Raw genomic sequence first — 11,089 nt, forward strand, 5'->3', positions numbered from 1 at the left:
CATTCTACAGTTGCAGAAGTCTCGTGGCTGTCATGAACTCTGGGAAATGGCTCTTTTCTTGTTACCCTAGTAGCAAAAAGAGGCATTTTGAATAGAATTATTTTGTTTTCTATCATTGAAGTAGTCTGCATTAAAAACATTTCTCCCTTTGCTTAAGTTAAGGTAAAAGGCCATGGTACAATGGAAATTCATATAATTGAAAATTTATTTCTACTTTTAATTTCATTGCATTAAATTATGTCCTGTCTAAAATACTGGCATAATTTTTACAACAACCTCCTACACAAATAGGCCTTAACCTTGTTGCTCAGGGCTGACTTTTCTCTCTTTCATGATAGAGTAAGATGGAGAAACATTTAGCTAGGTGCCAATTGTTCTCCTATTCCTCTCTCTCTGTCTCTGTTTTTGAAATGGAGTATTGCTCTGTTGCCCAGGCTGGAGTGCAGTGGCACGATCTCGGCTCACTGCAACCCCCGCCTCCCAGGTTCCAGTGATTCTCCTGCCTCACCCTCCTGAGTAGCTATTATTACAGGCACCTGCCACCACTCCCAGCTAACTTTTGTATATTTAGTAGAGACGGGGTTTCACCATATTGGCCTGGCTGGTATGGAGCTCCTGTCCTCAAGAGATCCACCCACCTTACTATTTCTCATATTTTAAAAATGAAAATAAATATCTATGCTGACAATAAGCAAAGATAAAAATCCAGACCACTTATTTAAATTGAATTAATTTTTTCTTACATTGTTTTCCTGTAGTCAGATACATTAATATCTTAGGAGAGTATTTTTATTTGCTCCTGTTTCATCTTCTTTAAAGTATCATTGAAATGCAAAAATCGCTTAGATCAAGAGTACCCTGTGAATGCTATCAGTTCTCTTCTAGTTTTGGCTTCTGCTGTCCCTCCAACCTTCCATGGTTACTAATCCAGTGGCACAGTGAGGAGAATCCCAAATATGGACTGTACGGTTAAAAAAGTCTGAATGCTTTTCAATATAGGAAGCTTCTAGAAACTAAGCAGCATTGTGAATCTGTAAAAAAAGAATAACTCAAAACCCCAAGTGAGCAAGCAAAAATCATTTTGGGAAAGTCCAGAAGAGACCAGAGAAATTGAATAATTGCATGATGATCTGAAGTGAATGAAGTTCAAAGAGCTTCGTTTAGTAGATAAGGGGGGCCTGAACACGCAAAAGAACTTTCTTTTCTTTTTTTAATTAGAAAAGCAACTACACAAAAATTTGAGTGTATTTTGTTTCCAGCCACTGAACAATACACTCTTCTTTCCCTTCCCTCCCCTCCCAGGCTCCCTCTTGATTCTCTGGACTGAAATCTTTCTTTGGTTTGTGCTTGTCTTTGAGTTCTTAGTTTTCTCAATGAAATGTGAAAGGTATAGGAGGAGACTGAACTGTATTGCCTGCAAAGATTCTTGAAAAATATTTACGATTTTTTTTTCTGTTTTTGGAGTCAGGATCTTGCTCTGTCACCCAGGTGGGAGTGCAGTGGTGCTCACACTGCAACCTCTGCCTCCCAGGTTCAAGTGATTCTCCTGCCTCAGCCACCTGAATAGCTGGGATTATAGGTGTGTGCTACCGTGCTTGGCTAATTTTTGTATTTTTAGTAGAGAGGGGGTTTTGCTATGTTGGCCGGGCTGGTCTCAAATTCCTGACCTCAGGTGATCGGCCCACCTCAGCATCCCAAAGTAGTGGGATTATAGACGTGAGCCACCATGCCCAGTCTACAAATGTTTTCTTTCAAAACTCGTTTACCTGGGCCAGGTGTGGTGACTCATGCCTGTAATCCCAGCACTTTGGAAGGCTGAGGTGGGAGCCAGGAGTTCAAGACCAACCCAGGCAACATAGCAAGACCCGTCTCTACAAAAAATACAAAAATTAGCCTGGCATGGTGGCGTGCGCCTGTAGTTCCAGCTGCTCGGGAGGCTGAAGTGGGAGGATTGCTTGAGCCCAGCACTTCAGCCCAGCCCATTGATCATGCCACTGCACTCCAGCCTGAGTAACAGAGCAAGACCCTTTCTCAAAAGGAAAAAAAACAAAACAAAACAAAAAACCCCACCTCATTTAACTGCATACCTGTGCAAGCACAGCAAGTAGGTGTGTAGTGGCCTAGTACATTGTAATAATAGAGAATGGCCACTAGGTGGTGATAAAAGACAAGCTTCTTGATAAGGGGTCGCTGCCCCTGAGGTCCCCTGGCTATGCTGAGTCAGGGTGTTGCTAGTTGACATCAGAAGGTGGGAAGAGGTATTTGTCAACCAGATGGAGGAAAACAGATAAAAACGCTGCTCATTCAATTGGTGAATTAATTAGTGTATCATTTATAAAGCTTTTATCCAAGATAACTTTATTTTGGGCAAAATGTTATGCATTTATTGTTTGAATGCACATCCTTGCATTATACAAAAGGAGCCAAAGTCAGTCAACAGCTGAATGTATATTAACAATTTTGATAAAGATACAGAATCTTCTCTTAGCCTCTAAGGGTGTTCTATCTTATCAAAGAAGTAAAAACAGAACCCTGATTATTGAAGGGGCTGATTATCCTTTTCTGTTGCAAGACTTTTAGTCCGAATAGAACATATATCCAAATATTTGGAAATATATTTATGATCCTAACAAAGGCATTTCTTTCACAGTTGTCTAGGTACTTGGCCTTTTCACTACTTTGTTTTAGAAGGACTTTCTTGGGAGTAGAAAAACTGAATTGGGAAATATTTAAAACGTGTCAGTGTATCTGGCTGTTTTCCAAACCAGAAGTCCAGAGATTGTTCAAAGATGTGGAATCGTACTCGGGTATGGAAAATTCCAGTTGGGGAGGGGCTTGGGGGCAGGTGTGAGTAGCATGGAGAGGGTGTGGGGTGGGGGCTTAACTTGGCAGTCCTGGTTCCAGTCCAGCATTCTGTAGACTTAGCATCCAGATCTTGTCAGGGGAGGTGAGTGAAACCTCCTCCCAGGCAGACTCCCCAGAACCAAGCTCACAGTCTAGGATTATGATCAGGGTGCGGGCTTTCATATTTTTATTCACTAACACTGACTGAGTGCCTGCTTTGAAACAGGCTCTGTATTAAAGGCTTCATGTGCTGTGACAGTAACCTGATGAGGTGGATACCATCTTTATTTGGCAATGAGGAAACTGAGGCATGGGGACATTCAGTTCAGTACTTTGGCAATGGCTGAACTGGAGCTGAGATATACCTGTGTCCCACTCCAAAGCCACGAACAGCCTCCCCAGCAAGCCCTTTCCTCTCGTTCCTGGACCGCAGTATGGTTGCCCCGCAGTGCCTGGCTGGCCATGGGCAGTGTGTGCTTTGACCCCAGAGCACCTCTCCCCTCGGCTTTGGTCCACCTATTCTGTCTTTAGACTCCATGCCGTTCAGGCCCTGGAGCAAGGTGCCTTGCGCTTCTCACTTATGATCCATGTATTTTGTTTTCTGAGTTGCACCATCACAGGCCAATTCCATTCTCTTCATCTTCCAGTTCTTTGGGGTGCTAGCTGTGACTGCCACGACCAGCGCCAGTTACAGAGGGAATTGGGCCACTGTCAACCCACAAGGTTCTAGAGATTGGTCAGTGGCCTCAGATCCGAAGTTTCAGGTTGCAGAGAGAAAAAACCGAAAACTGGCACCTGCCTTTTCCAGTGTGGTTGTCCTTGGGTATATCTTGCCCACAGATGCTGAAGGACACACCAAGAACTCATTTGGTTCCGAGCTGTCAACTGCCACGCAGTGATGTGCCAGGGTTGCAACCAGCCCCGCGAGGTATTTTTGGCAGAGAGAACAACTCCTTCTGCCTCTTAGTTGAGGATGACTTAATGAGTACATCTTAATCCCATAACATGAATTTTAATTTGTTTTGTAACAAGTCAGGTTTCTCTGTAGTCCCTGATTTTTAAAAAATTAATTTTAATAGTAAATTAGAATTTTTGTGGGTACAAAGATTTATGTATTTATGGGTTATATGAGATATTTTGATACAGGCATGCATTTTGTTTCTTTGGGAAAGTCTTTATTTCTCCTTCGTGTTTGAAGGATATTTTCACTGGATATACTATTCTAGGGTAAGTATTTTTCCTTCGGCGCTTAAACTGTGCCATGTCACTTTCTCCTGGCCTGCAAGGTTTCCGCTGAAAAGTCTGTTGTCAGACATAGTGGAGCTCCATTGTATGTTATTTGTTTCTTTTATCTTGCTGCTTTTAGGATCTTTATCCTTGACCTTCAGGAATTTGACTACAAATGCCTTGAGGTAGTCTTCTTTGGGTTAAACCTGTTTGGTGTTCTATAGTTGTCTTGCATTTGGATATCGATATCTTTCTCCAGGTATGGGAAACTCTGTTATTTTCTCTTTGAATAAACTTTCTATCCCTACCTTTTTCTCTACCTCCTCTTTAAGGCTAATAACTCTTAGATTTGCCCCTTTAGGATACCTTCTAGATCCTGTAGGATTGCTTCATTGCTTTTTTTATTCTTTTTTCTTCTCTGTGTATTTTCTTATTTTTGATGCACTTTTAATTTCAAAAATTTTTTGGGTACAGGTGGTTTTTGGTTACATAGATAAGTTCTTTAGTGGCGATTTCTGAGATTCTAGTGCACCTGTCACCCAAGCAGTGTATACAGTACCTAATATGTTGTCTTTTTTCCCTCAACCCCCTCCCAAACACCCCCCCATCCCTCAAATTTCGTTATATCACTGTTACGCCTTTGTGTTCTCACAGCTTAGCTCTCACTTAGAAGTGAGAACACATAATATTTGGTTTTCCATTCCCAAGTTACTTCACTTAATGGGCCTCCAGCTCAATCCAAGTTTGCTGCAAATAACATTACTTCGTTCCTTTTTACGAATGAGTAGTATTCCATGGTTGTATATACACCACATTTTCTTTATCCACTTGTTGGTTGATGGGCACTTAGGTTGGTTCCGTATCTTTGCAACTGTGAATTGTGCTGCTATAAACATGCACATGTGTCCCTTTCATACGTTGAGTCCCTTTCCTTTGGGTAGATACCCAGTAGTGGGATTGCTGGGTCAAATGGTAGTTCTATTTGTGTAGCCTGGAGATTCTTTTAAGAATCTCCATTCAGTTTTCCCTAGTGGTTGCACTAATTTGCATTCCTACTGGCAGTGTAAAAGTGTTTCCTTTTCACCATATCTATACCAACATCTATTGTTTTTTTGACCTTTTAATTATGGCCCTTCTTGCAGGAGTAATGAAGTATTTCATTGTGGTTTTAACTTGCATTTCCCTGCATTCGTGATGTTGAGAATTTTTTTTTGTATGTTTGTTGGCTGTTTGTTTTCTTTTGAGAAATGTCTATTTATGTCCTTTCCCACTTTTTGATGGGATTATTCTGTTGGGATTATTATTTTTTCTTGGTGGTTTGCTTGAGTGCCTTGTAGATTCTAGATACTAGTCCTTTGTCAGATGCATAGTTTGCAATATTTTCTCCCACTCTGTGGGTTGTCTGTTTACTCTGCTGATCATTTTTTTTGTGGTGAAGAAGCTTTTTAGTTTAAATTTTCTTCTAGAATTTTTATGATGTCAGGTCTTAGATTTAAGTCAATCCATCTTGAGTTGATTTTTGTGTCATGTGAAAGATGAGGGTCCAGTTTCATTCTTCTACATGTGGCTAGCCAGTTATCCCAGCACCATTTATTGAATAGGGTGTCCTTTCCCCAGCTTATATTTTTGTATGTTTTGTCAAAGATCAGTTGACTGTAAGTATTTGGCTTGGTTTATGTGCCTATTTTTATACCAGTACCAGTATCATGCTGTTTTATTAACTATAGCCTTGTAGTATAATTTGAAGTCAGGTAATATGATGCCTCCAGATTTATTCGTTTTGCTTAATATGGCTTTGGCTATGTGGTCTCCTTTTTGGTTCTATATACATTTTAGGATTGCTTTTTTTCTAGTTCTGTGAAGAATGATGATAGTGTTTTGATGGGAATTGCATTGAATCTGTAGACTGCTTTGGGCAACATGGTCATTTCCACTATACTGACTTTTTCCCGTCAATGAGCATGGGATGTATTTTCATTTATTTGTGTTATCTATGCTTTCATTCAGCAGTGTTTTGCAGTTTTCCTTGAAGAGATATTTCACCTCCATGGTTAAGTATAGTCCTAGGATTTTTTTTTTTTTTTTTTGCAGCTGTTGTAAAAGGGATGAGTTCTTGATTTGGTTATCAGCTTGGTCATTGGTGTGTAGCAGTGCTACTGATTTATGTACATTAATTTTGTAACCCGAGGCTTCATTGAATTTGTTGATCAGATCGAGGAGCTTTTTGGTTGAGTCTTTAGGGTTTTCTAGGTACATGATCATATCAGTGAACAGTGACAGTTTGACTTCCTCTTTCTAATTTGAATGTCCTTTATTTCTTTCTCTTACCTGATTGCTCTGACTAGGACCTCCAGTACTGTGTTGAATAGAAGTGGTGAATGTGGGCATCCTTGTCTTATTCTGGTTCTCAGGGAAAATGCTTTCAACTTTTCCTCATTCAGTATAATGTTGGCTGTGGGTTTGTCATATATGGCTTTTATTACTTTGAGGTAAGTCCCTCTATTCCTGTTTTGTGGAGGGTTTTTATCAGAAAGGGATGCTGGATTTTATTAAATGCTTTTTCTTCCTCCGTGGAGATGGTCATATGGTTTCTGTTTTTAATTCTGTTTATGTGATGTATCACATTTATTGACTTGTGTATGTTAAACCATCCCTGCATCCCTGGGCTGAAACCTACTTGATAATGATGTATTGTATTTTTGTTGTGCTGTTGGATTTGGTTGGCTAGAATCTTGTTGAGGATTTTTATATCTATGCTCATCAGGGATATTGGTCTGTAGTTTCTTTATTTGTTATGTTCTTTCCTGATTTTGGCATTAGGGTGATACTGGCTTCATAGAATGATTTAGGGAGGATTCTCTTTTTCTCTATCTTTTGGAATAGTTCAGTAGGATTGGTACCAGTTCTTTGAATGTCTAGTAGAATTCAGCTGTGATTCCTTCTGGTCCTGGACTGTTTTGTTATTGGCAATTTTTAAAAATTACTGATTTAATCTTACTGCTTGTTATTGGTCTGTTCAGGATTTTTGTTTCTTCCTGATTTAATCTTGGAGAGTTATTTGTTTCCAGGAATTTATCAACTTTCTCTAGATTTTCTAGTTTGTGCTTGTAAAGGTTTTCATAGTAACCTTAAGTGATCTTTTGTATTTCTGTGGTATCAGTTGTAATATCCCAGTTTCATTTCTAATTAAGCTTATTTGGATCGTCTCTCTTCTTTTCTAGGTTAATCTTGCTAATGGTCTATCAATTTTATCTTTTCAAAGAACCAGCTTTTTGTTTCATTCATTGTTTGTAATTTTTTGGTTTTAATTTTATTTAGTTCTGCTCTGATCTTTGTTATTTCTTTTCTTCTGCTGGGTTTGAGTTTAGTTTGTTCTTATTTACCTAGTTCCTCGAGGTGTGACATTAGGTTGTCAATTGGTGATCTTTCAGATCTTTTTGATGTAGGCATTTAATGCTATGGACTTTCCTCTCTGCACGGCTTTTGTTGTATCCCAGAGGTTTTGATCAATTTTGTCACTGTGATCATTCATGACAAAGAATTTTTAAATTTCCATCTTGATTTCATTGTTAACCTCCAAAGTATTCAAGAGCAGATTATTTAATTCCCATGTATTTGTATAGTTTTGAATACATGGAAATGATTTCCAGTTTTATTCTACTGGAGTCTGAGAAGATACTTGATATTATTTGTATTTTCTTAATTGTATTAAGATAGTTTTATGGCCTATCATATGGTCTATGTTGGAGAATGTTCCACATGCTGAGGAGAAAAATTTATATTCTACAGTTTTTGGGAAGAATGCTTCATAAATATCTGTTAGCTTCATTTATTTTAAGGTGTAGTCGAAGCCCACTGTTTCTTTGCTGACTTCCGTCTTGATAACTAGCGCTGTCAGTGGAGTATTGAAGCCCCCACTATTATTATGTTGCTGTCTATCTTATTTCTCAGGCCTAGTAGTAACTGCTTCATCAATCTGGGAGCTCCAGTGTTAGGTGCATGTAAAATTAGGATTGTAATACCTTCTTGTTGGATTAATCCTTTTATCATTATATAATGTTCTTCCTTTTTTTTTTAAACCGTTATTGCTTTAAAGTTTATTTTGTCTGACGTAAGAAAAGCTGCTCCTGCTTGCTTTTTGTTTCCATTTGTGTGGAGTATCTTTTTTTCCACCCCCCTTGAGTTATGTGAGCCCTTATGTGTTAGGCGAGTCTGTTGAAGACAGCAGATGTTTGGTTGGTGTTTTAAATTTTTTAAATCCATTCTTCCATTCTGTGTCTTTTAAAAACAGCATTTAGGCCATTTACACTCAATGTTAATATTGAGATGTGAGATACTGTTCTATTCATCATATTAGTTGTTACTAGATACTTAGTTTTATTTCACTGTGTCATTGTTTTGTAGGTCCTATGAGGTTTATGCTTTAAGAAGGTTCTATTTTGGTACGTGTCAAGTTTTGTTTCAAGATTTAGAACATCTTTTAACATTTATTGTAGTGCTGGTTTGGTAGTGGCAAATACCCTCATTATTTGTCTGAAAAATACTGTATCTGTCCTTCATTTATGGAGCTTAGTTTTGCTGGATACAAATTTCTTAGCAGAGAATTACTTTGTTTAAGGAGGCTGAAGATAGGACCTCAATTCCTTCTGGCTTGAAAGGTTTCTGCTGAGAAATCTGCTGTTAGTCTGACAGGTTTTTCTTTATAGGTTACCTGATGATTTTATCTCACAGCTGTTAAAATTCTTTCCTTCGTATTGACTTTAGATAGCCTGATGACCATGTAGCTTGGTGATGATCTTTTTGCAATGAATTTACCAGGAGTTCTTTGAGCTTCTTGTATGTGGATATCTAGATCTCTAGCAAGGCCAGGGAAAATTTCTTCAATTATTCCCTCAAATAAGTTTCCAAAACTTTTAGAAGTTTTTCTTCTCCCTCAGTGTGCTGCAGCACACTGAGAGGCCACAGAGAGCTCCAGAGCATTTCTGCTTCCAGAACCTCTGAGGCAGGGCTTCATAATCAACCAACCCCAGACTGGAGAAGAGGAGGCGGGAAGTCAGCAGCTTCCAGAACCTCTGAGGCAGGGCTTCATAATCAACCAACCCCAGACTGGTTATAACCAAGCCAACTGGAGAAGAGGCGGCGGGAAATCAGCAGCTTCCTGGGTCCAAGGGACCCAGAAGACCTGGAGGAATGGCTCGAGCCCACATTCTGCCCGTCCACATGAGGCACGGTCTGTAGGAAGTCAGGGGAAGGACGGAGGATGTGATGAAGAAGAAAACTTGGGGCTGGGTGCAGTGACTCACTCCTGTAATCCCAGGACTTTGGGAGGCTGAGGGTGGAGGATTACTTGAGGTCAGGAGTTTGAGACCAGCTTGGCCAACATGATGAAACCCCATCTCCACTAAAAATATAAAAACTAGCTGGGTGTGGTGGTGGGAGCACGTAATCTCAGCTACTTGGAAGACTGAGGCAGGATAGCTTGAACTCAGAAGGCAGGGGTTTGAGTTGAGATTGTGCTACTGCACTCCAGCCTGAGCGACAGAGAGAGAGAGAGACTCGGTCTCAAATAAATAAATAAATAAATAAAAAAGAGGCAGCTTAGAAAGAAGAGTTGAGGATGTTGGGTCCTGCCAAGTGGCTGAACATCTATCTGCCTTGAAAGCTGCAACCAGCCAAGGAAATTAGAGTGGCAGGTGTCTTACGGTGATGGGGGAAAATTATTTCAAGATCTGTACTGTTCATTCAAGGAGAACACGTTTCGAATTCTCAAAACAAAGAGAAATTCCAGTTATTGCCTAGAACTCGCCCCCTCCCACCCCTGTAGCCCTCTGACCCAGAGCCTGAGTTGCGTGGAAATTTCCATTCCATTAAATGACAGACATTTACCTAAAATGCCACAGTATTCCCCCAATTATGCACCAAATTTGAAATTCACAAGTGACCCGGAGAAGGGTAGCTCCTTGGCCTCTCCTCCTAAAGTTTTAGGCCTGTTTGCCTAAGTTTGGGAGACCCCCTGAAACCCCAAAGCTTGCAGCTTCTTCCTGGTGCAAAGCTGGGAGGGTCTAGTGTGTTCCTGACTCCAAGATGTTCAGACCCTGCTGCCTCTGAAGCTCAGATGCTCACAGCATTCCCTTCTGGTGACCACAAACAGAGGTGAAATGCCTGCAGCATGAAAGGTCACAGGTCCCTTGGCCCAGCTGGCAGCACTGCTTTCTCAAGGACTTTCTTGTCCATAAATCAGACACTGATGACAAAAACCGGCTGAAGTCAGCCCTGTGTGGGTGTCTATGGCCATGCATCTTCCGGGCAGTAGATGGAAGCTTGAGAGCAGAGAAGAGACACCAGGAGGTTGACAGTGGAGGGAATGAGCCCAGGTCCTGCAAAGAGAATGATGTCTTCAAGGTCAAGTGCCACAAAACCAGTGCCCCTATCCTATCCGGCTGAGCCAAGGCATCCCAGGAAAGTCAGAAACTTACCAGCACTTTCAGTTCTGTGAAACTGAGTGAAGTGGCCCCTTGGAAGGTTGATAGTGGTGGAGAGAGGGACACAGTAGTCCCACTATCCCTGACTAATAAGAACCGAGGGCTTTTGTCACCAGACTTTACAGGCTATGGTGTTCCCCAGAGGGCAACAGCAGAGTGCCAGCAAACTAGAGAGGTCTTTGAGTGAAGTGGGTGCAATAGAATCCCCCCAAGGTGAGCCCCTGCAAGTGAGGGCTGTGAGGATCCTGGGCATTGAATGGTGGTGGCATTTCTCCTGCCAGTACCCTGAGGGTGGGGGCAGAACCAGTTGCCCTGACGTGAGTGTCTGCAGCCCGGAGGTCCCCAGAGAAGAGTCGCTGTCCTGCTTAGCACTGGCTGATGGCCCCACGGTGTCCACTGGTACCTTTTATGGCAGGAGAAAGTGTGGCTGGACTGAAAGCCCTCTCTTGATAGGGGAAAGGGACAGTGCCAGGTGGGTGTCCCAGGCTTCTGAGCACTCTTACCTCGCTTGGGGTTGTCATCAATGAAGCCTCCAG

The sequence above is a fragment of the Aotus nancymaae genome, unplaced genomic scaffold (assembly GCF_030222135.1).
Source record: "Aotus nancymaae isolate 86718 unplaced genomic scaffold, 86718_ANA_hifiasm-v0.15.2.pri h1tg000022l_1, whole genome shotgun sequence".
Lineage (NCBI taxonomy): Eukaryota > Metazoa > Chordata > Mammalia > Primates > Aotidae > Aotus > Aotus nancymaae.